General features: G+C 43.7%; 1 protein-coding gene across 7 annotated transcripts in view; it reads left to right on the top strand.

Annotated features, from left to right (window-relative positions):
• Positions 1–1,699: 1,699 nt before the first annotated feature.
• LYPD6B (LY6/PLAUR domain containing 6B) overlaps positions 1,700–9,612 on the top strand; it is a 160,954-nt gene continuing 153,041 nt past the window's right edge. For 4 of the 7 annotated variants that reach the window (XM_045819859.1, XM_045820030.1, XM_045819931.1 and 1 more), the window contains exon 1: positions 1,700–1,942. The gene's annotated coding sequence lies outside the window, so the exon portion shown is untranslated. Of the gene's footprint in view, positions 1,943–1,982; positions 2,112–9,612 lie in introns of those variants that run through there. The other 3 variants (XM_045820119.1, XM_045820206.1, XM_045820291.1) reach the window with 3 other exon arrangements.

Raw genomic sequence — 9,612 nt, 5'->3', positions numbered from 1 at the left:
GTCTGGGTGGCATCACTTACCAGAATGGCCCAGACAGCATCACATGCAGCAGAAGGATCCTAAATCACAGGGGATCACATGTTCCACTGACTGAAACCAACACTCAACAGGCCTGGGCCCATTTCACGTGGTTGAGACCCAGAGGAGCTCCCAAGTTCAACCCCACCTGCTGGTACGAGTGGCTGTCCCGATGGGCAGGCCCTACCACAGCCCCACCCTGGACACCAGGTTCTGCACTTGCTGCAGAGGGAGGACAGCTGGAGTAGGGCACACCTAGGTGGGGCATCCATTGCAACTTTTTTCTGGGTTGGCCTTGGCCAGCATGACGTGCCCAGCCAGGCAACACCGAATCTTCAACACTCATCCACATGGGACTCACTGATGAGGGGGAATGAGGGGGTCCAGGCCTGAGAATGTTGAGCATATTGTTGGGGGAAGGGAAGGAGCAAGCCACCTTGATAGTCTCCAATTATGGCCTTTGAGTTTCAATACATGCAGGCACAGAGGTGTACTGAAAGTTGTAAGAAGAATGTTGTCCACTGTAACTTTAATGTTACATGGCATTCCCCATACTGCTATTGAAATGGATTTCTTTAATGAGTCTTGAAATCAGCAATATCACATATCACTTCATGTATGTGTGTGTGTGTGTGAAGCCCTTTCATTTGTTCAATGGAACACGCAAAATTATCATACTCTCAGTATCCTATTTTGACATGTCTTTGTTTTTGGCACTGTTAGAGACTCAGTAAATGCAAATGGCTTGGCCTCTTGAGAGGTCTGGAGAAGTCTCAGATTAGAGATTGCAGCAGGGAAACAAACCCAAGCCCCATTTCTTCAGAGGTTCTGTCCCCACCAAGATTTCCCAGCTACAGGACCCACCAGCACTTCAAACCACCAGCTGTGGGATTTTCAGGACACTTGTCACAGTGTTGCCATACTGCAAGTCTGGCCAGAGTGTCCGACTTTCCCTGCCTGTGACACTTCCGGAAGTTAAAGATTTCCTTGACAGGGTACAAAGTTGCCCTGGGAATGTAGACCTCCCACAAGCTGCTTGGCTGAGGGTGGGAGGCCAGGTAAGAAGTACAGGGATGGGTGGCCTGGGAGCCGGCTGCTCCACCCTGGCCTGTCTCTGCTAAAGTGGGAGTGAGTCACTCCAGCCTGATGTGAATGGTCAGCATAAGGCTGGGCCACATCTCGTTTGTTTATTAAGTGGACACCTGCTCTGTCCTGGGCCTGTCCAAGGTTCTGGTGATTCAACAGTGGACAGGTGAGGTTCCTGCCCAATCTGGGGCTTGCAGTCTGGGGGGTGGGGAGGATATTACCGTCGGATATGATCTTTTTTATAACCTAATGCCATTATTAAAAAAAGACAGGGGGGATAGTTTGAGGGGTGGGTGAGGAGGGAATGGGGTAGGGTGGAACGATTGGAAAAGGCCTTTTGAGTTCTCCAATTCTGCACTAACTGACCTGTGCCCTTGGCTCAGTCATTTTCACCCGAGGGTCTCGGTTACGATAGAAAGAGGTTGGCCTCCCCCTCTTCCAGCTCAGCTGGGCCCAGCTCACTCCCTCTGTGTTCCATTTCACAAGCGGGCCAGGCTGCGTGAGAACAGGCGGGGCTCTGGCTCCCCGCCATCTCCCAAGTTCTAAGGGTACCAGGTGTCACTTAACTCGAGGTCGCCCGGGCCTCCCTTCTGCCCCGCGGAGGATCCGTGAGGTGTCCCAGCCGAGCTGGAGCCCCGGGCTGCTCACTGGCCCGCAGGGCCCACCTGTCCGGCCTTGGCCCTCTGCGGGTGCCCCAGGTGGCTCAGAGCGGGGAGGAGACGCGCCCCGCCCCGCCCCGCGTGGCCGCAGCCAACGCCAGCCCCCTGCGGGCGCGCTGGGAGCCGAGGCCCGGAGCCGAGCGGGTGCGCCGAGGGCCGGGCTGGCGCGGGCGGCGCAGGTGAGCCGGGCGGCGCTGCGGACCTGGGACTGTGGTCGGCGGGGGGACTGCGGATCCCGCGTCGGAACCCTGCGGCGCCGAAGGGCTGTAGCGGGCAATGCGGAGTACCCCGGTCCAGCGCGCGGAGCGCGGGGAGCGAGGCTCGCGGAAGCCGCAAGACAGCAGAGAGGTCGGGATCCTGCTGCTGGCTTAGGGCGAACAGCTGCGCACATCTGGACAGGGCAGGAGCCGGGGCCGCGCTGAACGCGGCGTCTGCGTGGCGCTTTAAGTGGCCCGGGAAGCACTGTTTCCGTGGCGCTGGTGGGGAGAGGAGAGGTTGGGGGCCGCACTGCCGAGACTAGCGCGGAGCTGGTGCAGGGGTTCATGCCGACGGAGGAGGGAAGGGGGCTCCAGCCTTTCCATCTGCGGCGCTTCCCAGCGGCCCGCGTCAGTGCTGCTGCCTTCTCAGCTAGGCTCTTTACTTTTGGTGTTGGTGTTGAGTAATACACATGGGTTACCTGGGGCTTGCAGAGAAGCTAAGTGTGAGAAGCTGCTCTGACTCCTTGGGCCTTCGGTTGTAAGGCTGCAGGTCCCTGTGCCCTGGGGCATTGTGAGAGGTGGAGGTGGAGGGGCGCTCTCCGTCTCGCGGGGCCTGCTGATCAGGGTGACCAAGTGGAAGTAGTCTAGAATGGTGGTTAGTTACTAGCTGTGTTACCTTGAGCAAGTTACTTAACTTCGCTGATCCTCAATTTCCTCAAAGGTAAAATGGGTATTGTAATCATTAGAACAGCTTTAAGTTACATGCTGTTCATAAAATACATAGCACAGTGCTTGGCAAAAAGTTCTATTTTGTTTAGGTGTTAATGTAACACTTTATGACTTCCAGAAGCCTCCACACATTTCTAAACAGAAAGGAGATCCAGGAGGCTCTTCTGGGAGGGAGCCTGGTGGTTGTGTGTTTTTTGGGGGGGAGGGGGGGCTGGAAGCCTTTTAAATATTTTCTTTATTTTATTTTTAATTTAAATGTAATTATTATTATTATTTTTTTAATCACTCTGACTTGTTCATAGGTAGCCCCCCCGCCCCTGCTTCTTTACTTCCTGAAGCCATTCTAGAGGCCGAGAATGAGGAGCAGGTGCACAGACCCTGCAGATAGAAGGGGTGTTATCAGCCTGCTCTCATGATTACATTTGGCAGAATTCTTTTCTTGGGGTTGGATTTTCTTCACAAGGAAGTCGCTTTATGCAATATAAAAATGGATTGGGTCACATAAAGGAAAAGGCTGAGGGTTTGAGCCTCAGGCATAGTTAGATCCAGGAGCTCCTGTCAAGTTGCAGGGCTCCTTCTTTCTCATATACCCATATTTTGCTGTGTATAATGTGCACCATGTTTGTGCGCATCATACATGGGATTATTATACCCACAGTATAGAATCATTATACCCATGTATAATGTGCATCCTTATTTTTCCCTCAAAAATTCGCGCAAAAAAAGTGTGCAGTATACACAGCAAAATACAGTATATCCCAGCTTTTCTCTGTGTTGACTGGCTCTTACTATGCAATGATAAATGTCACTGGCACCTCCAGGCTTATCTGCTCCTTCAGAGAGAGGGTGGGGTGGGGTGGGGTTGGCTGGGGAGAGTGTCTTCTTCTACCTTCTCTGTCATTATAGCAAATCTTACTGACGTATTAGACCCAAGCAGGGCCAAACCTTCTTGGTGGACAGGGAGTGGGCTTTCACCATAGAAGTGGGTACTTTGCTCAGGTGCCAGCAGTGCCAGGGAGATCAGTTTAGCTACTCTGATGGTGCCACCCCAGCTGCTGGGGGTTGGGGAGGGGCAGTTCCCAAGGAGAAGGCTGCGTTCTGGGCAGATAAAAATAGACATGCCCATTGCACTGTCTCTGCCTTTCTTTGCTCATCTAAAACTGTCTACAGCAGAGTTTACACAGCCTGGATGTCATAGTCTGTCTGTGAGTCATCAAATCTTTATCCAAGGCATGAGGGCATCTTGCATATTCATCTTTTCATTCATTGTTTTGTTGTTCATTTATTCATTCAATGTTTAATTAATGCCCAACATGGGCTAAGGCCTCTGCCAAGGGTGAAAATGCTTGCCTTTGAGCTCACAGTCCATCTGGAAAGGCAGTGTCTGGGACCATTTCCCTGGACTTACAGTGAAGACTTCCCAAGTTGACCTTTATACTGGAGATGAGTAGGGCTGCTGTAGGAGAAGTTGCACGGACTTCCCAGATTATGGGGCAGTGTATCACGTAGGGCATTTTCTGTTGCAAATGACATTATTTAGATTACTTTACTATCTTGCGTGAGAAGCCTGGAGGGAGGCAGTTCAAAGTAGTGGCAGCTCTAGGTCGGCTCCTCAAAGATTCCTCTGGTTTTCCCTGCCCTGGAACAGGGTGACCGGAGCTTCATTATGCCTCCATTTGATAACAGCCAAAGCAGAAAGGAAGAGACAGGGCTTGCCACTTTGTGTTTCTCTAGATGACAAAGGACAAAATTTCCTAGAAGTTCCATGTGCCATGGCCAAGTGTCATTGACCAGAATAATCACATGCCCACCCTAAACCAGTCACTGGCAAAGGAGAAGAGGGTGGCTGTGAATGTTTTGGCCAAGCAGGCTTCTGGAGGTGGGGGAGGGGCTCACTTTCCCTGAGCACATCCATGCTCCCTATCTGAGCAAAATCGGAATTCTGTTAGCAAGGAAGAAAGTGAGACTGCCTTTCGGGCTGTTAGGTAGGCAGTCACCCGTGTCTCCCACAGGTGGGTGGGCACAGATGATGAAAGGCATGGCTCATGTGGGCAGTTAGGGGAAGTTCAGCACAATAGAAGTACAAAGTCTGGCACAAATAACGCCCCCCTTTTTATTACAAAATCTTTTACTAAATCATAAGCATGTAATTCTGTAACATTACAATAAGACATTTTTGGTGAAATGTTCAAATTAAAACTATAAATGATTACACCCCACCAACCACACTCCAGCAGGAGTTACTTCTGCCGGACCTTGTGCATGGTATGGCTGATGGGGAGGAAGGAGCTGAGACTGGAAGCCCAGGTACAGACAGGAGAACTCTACACTAGATACCACTCTGGACATCACTATGAAGCATAATCTTGGTTCCACTCCTCGAAGAACTTACATTCAAAACCCAGAAAACTTTCTCTGACTTTTTCATACTCCCATGAGTAACAGCAATAGAGACTTAGCCTGTGGTGGCAATTCTCAAGGGGTAGGTTAGGGTGCAGTTCTTTAGGGATGGGCCGTGTGTAGTTTGAAAAGTTTTCTCAGATGGTTCTGCTGTGCCTCCCACTCCCCAGCCTCCCCAGCACCTCTGCTTCACCTCCCCCCTGCTGCCTGGCATCATGTCTTCAATTTAGTGTTGTTACCTATCTTTAAACTAATGGCTGGGGACTTGGTGAGGATGTAGTTCGTGGCAGATCCTAAACTAGAAAACAGTTCTGTGGACTCTAAGTCCAGTGAGTGAATACTCGGTAGTTGTGTCTAGTAGGAAGCCAGCCTGTCTATTGCTCTGAAAGCATTTAGCCTGTTTTCATCTGAAGTATAGAGAGAGAGCTGCTTTTTGTTTTCATTTGATATGGGGCACTGGTGGACATTTGGAGTTAGATGGGATAACCACGGATGCTACTTCTTATGATCCTCTGTCCTCAGTATCTAGTGAGCACAGAAATTGACAAAAAGACCTGGTCACTAATCCTGGCAGAAAGGAGGGAGTGGAAGGCAGCATATTTTGTTGTTCCCATCAGCAGAACTGCCATGGGCTAGCCAGGATCTCTGGAAGACTGTGCGGGAATGAGGTAGAGAGATATGTTGGCTACTCATTCATTCCATAAATATTTATCGAGCATCTACTGTGTAGCAGACACTGTTCTGGGTACTGGTGATAAAAGAAGACACAAGAAAGACAAAGTCTCTGTTCTCATGTAGCTTACAGTTTACTGGAAGGAAGGAGGCATTTATTAATGTTCTGTTTCTCATGTCAGGTGATGAGAAGTACTATAATGAAAAAAAAAAGGTTAAGACAAGGAACATGCAGGGCATAGAATATCTTCAAGATTTGTTATCTCTCTGATTGCCAGCAGAAAAATATAGTATGAACAGGTATGGCATTGGGCAAAACAAACAAACAAACAAACAAACAAACAAACCACACATGTTCACTTGGAAGAAGAGGGTTACATATTTCCACATTGAATAACTTAATCTGAAAGGATGTTTTCATGCTGAATTTGTAGGATGTACTTCACATTGTTCCCGAACACGGTTTACAATGACTTACAAAGAATGGTACCAGGTGATGAGATATAAGTGAAGAAATAGGAGCAAAGGGAAAATAAGGGTGACTTCTTTCATTGCTGTGTTCCAGAATTGTTTAGTTGTGTAGCAGGGGAAGGAGGAAGTTTGGTAGTGATTAGAAATGTGGTGATTCATGCTCAGTGTTCATTATATAAAAGGCAAGAAAACAAGTTTGATGAATCAGAAAGTTACAACTGTTTTTGTTGTTGAAAGAGCCAATTTTATGTGATAGAAAAGTAGTCTGTTTATTAAGGACTTATATGAAATTTTATTCCTGAGTTCAAAGAAAATTAATTGTTTTTTAAAATTCAATATAAAGTACATCAAAGGTTAACAGAGATCAAAAGCCTAATTTCGGCATCAAATAGTATGGTACAAATGAAAATTGGTGAACGGTTTGCATCCATAACTGACTAGAAAAATATACATATTCAAATGAAAATTTATAGCATAGAAGTGTTATGCAGAGGTGAGTTTGGTGACCTGTTTTTATGGGCTTGTTTGTTTTCTTACTGTCAAGTTTTGAGAGTTCTTTATTAATCTGATTCTATATTCTTTGTCAGAAATGTGATTTACAAACAATTTCTCCTGGTCTGTGTCTTATCTTTTTATTCCTATAACAGTATGCTTCTCAGGGAAGAATGCTTAAAACTTTGATAAAACAGTTTATCAATATATATATATTTTAAGATTTTATTCATTTTTAGAGAGTGGGGAAAGGAGGGAGAAAGAAAGGGAGAGAAATATCAATGGGTGGTTGCCTCTTGTGCGTCCCCTAATGGGGACCTGGCCTGCAACCCAGGCATGTGCCCTGACTGAGAATCGAACCAGTGAACTTTTGGTGTGCAGGCTAGCACTCAATCCACTGAGCCATACCAGCCAGGGCGATTTATCAATATTTCCATGGAACAGACTTTTTCTGTTTTAGCTAAGAACTTTTGGCCTACGAAAAAGTCTTGAAAATGATCTGTTTTCGTCTAGAAGTTTCGTAGTTTTATGTTTTATACATAAGTCTATGGCCAATTTTGGGCTAATTTTTATATAAGGAGTAAGGTTTCAGTCAAGGAAATTTTTTTGGCATGTGGAAGTTCAATTGTTCTGGCACCATTTGTTTAAAAGACTCTCCTTTCTCTACTTGAATTGTCTGGACACATTTGTTGAAAGTCAGTTGGCCATAAATGTGTTTATTTCTGGGCTCTCGATTCTGTTCCATTGATCTGTATGTCTACTTTGTGCCAACACTACACTGTCTTGATCACTGTGACTTTATAAAAAGTTTTGAAAGTTGATAGTACAAGTCCTCTAATTTTATTCTTTTTCAAAATTGTTGTGGCTCTTCTAGTTCCTTTGCCTTGTTATGTAAATTGTAGAAGCAGCTTGTCAATATACACAAAAATTCCCTCTGGGACTTTCAGAGGGATTGTATTGAGTTTATAAATTCATTTAGGAAAAATAGACATCTTTACAATATTGAGTCTTTCCATTCATGAACATGATATAATGTCTCCATTTATGTCATTTTTTTCTTATTTTTCTGTCAGTATGGTAGCTTGTAGGATACAGGTTTTGCATATGGTTTGTTATATTTATACTTAAGTATTTTGTTTTTTAAGGGATTGCCATTGTTGCTAGCGTGTATAGATATATAATTGATTTTTGTATATTGATATTGTATTCTGGTACCTTGATAAAGTCAGTTATTTGTTCTAGGAGGCTTATTTGTAGATTCTTTGGAATTTTCTATACAGATAATAATGTCATCTGTGAATAAAGACAATTGTATTTCTTCCTTTCCAATCTGGACGCCTTTTCTTTTTTCTCTTGTCTTACTGCACTAAGATTTCCAGAACAATGTTGAATAGGAGTGGTGAGGGAGAATATCTTGCCTTGTTTTTTATAATGGGGGAACAGTCTTTCACTCTTATGATAGTAGCTGAGGTTTTTGTAAACGCCATTGGATTCCTAGTTTACTGAGTTTTTATTATGAATGGGTTTTGAATTTTGTTGAGTGCTTTTTCTCCATCTATTGACAGGATCATGCAATTTTTCTTTATATTTAATATGGTGAATTACACCGATTGATTTTCAAATGTTGAACCAGCCTTGTATTCCTGGGATAAACTCCAGTTGGTCGTGATGTATTTTTTGGAAGAAAATACATAGATTTGTATGTATTTTTTCTTTTTTCAGTGTTTGGTAGAATGAATTAATGAAGCCTAGAGTTTTCTTTGATGGAAGATTTTTAACTACATATTTAATTTCTTTAATAGATACAAGTTTTTTGCAGTGCAAGTTACCTATTTTTTTCTTGATACATTTGGATAGTTTGTGTCTTTAAAGGAATTGATTTACTTAAGTCATCAAATTTATGGTTATAGGCTTGTTTGTGGTAGTGTTATATCATGCATTTAATGATTGTGGACTCTATAGTGATGTTCCCCGTTCATCCCTGATACTGGTCGATTGTGTCTTCAGTCTTTTTCTTACTCAGTATGTCTAGAAGTTTATCAATTTTATTGATCTTTTCAAAGATCCAGATTTTGGTTTTATTAATGTTGTCTTTTATTTTTCTGTTTTAACTTAATCAATTTTTGTTCTTTATTATTTTCTTCCTTCTTTTTGCTTTGGGTTTAATTTACTCATCAGTTTTCTTAGAGAGTAAGCTTATGTTATTAATCTGAGATTTTTCTTATTTTAATATAAGCATTTGATGCTATAAATTTGCCTTTAACCACTGCTTTAGCTGTGTTTCACAATTTTGATAAGTGTATTTTCATTTTCATTTAGAATTAAAACATGTAAACATTTTCATTGAGACTTCCTCTTGGCCCACGTGTTCTTTAAAACTATGTCATTTAATTTTTACATATTTGGGAATTTCCCAGAAGTCTTTCTCTAACTGATTTCTAGTTTAATTCTATTATCATCTCATAATATGGTTTGCCTACTTTCTATGCTTTAAAATTTGTTCACATTTGTGTCATGGCCCAGAATATAGTCTATCTTGGTAAAACTTCTGAAAAGCCTATGTATTCTGCTATTGTTTGTCCAATGTGTATTCTGCTGGAATGTTCCAGAGATAGAAGGCCAAGTTGCTTGACAGAATTGTTCAGGTCTTCTGTGTCTGTAGTTATTTTCTGTCTACCTGTTTTATTAATGGCAGAGAGGAATGCTAGAGTCTCCAGCTAAAATTATAGATTTTTTGTTTATCACTTTAGTTTCATCACTTTTTGCTTCACATATTTTAACCATCTGTTCTTAAGTGCACATGTATTTAGGGTTTTTACGTCCTAAGAAAGGGAGAGTTGATCCTGTTCTTATTGTACAATATCCTCTTTCTCCCTGTTAGTATTCCT

This window comes from Phyllostomus hastatus, unplaced genomic scaffold, assembly GCF_019186645.2.
Source record: "Phyllostomus hastatus isolate PE091 unplaced genomic scaffold, TTU_PhHast_1.1 phas_contig_1, whole genome shotgun sequence".
Lineage (NCBI taxonomy): Eukaryota > Metazoa > Chordata > Mammalia > Chiroptera > Phyllostomidae > Phyllostomus > Phyllostomus hastatus.
The sequence above is the reverse complement of the archived record's forward strand: the minus strand, read 5'-3'. Positions and strand labels throughout refer to the sequence as shown.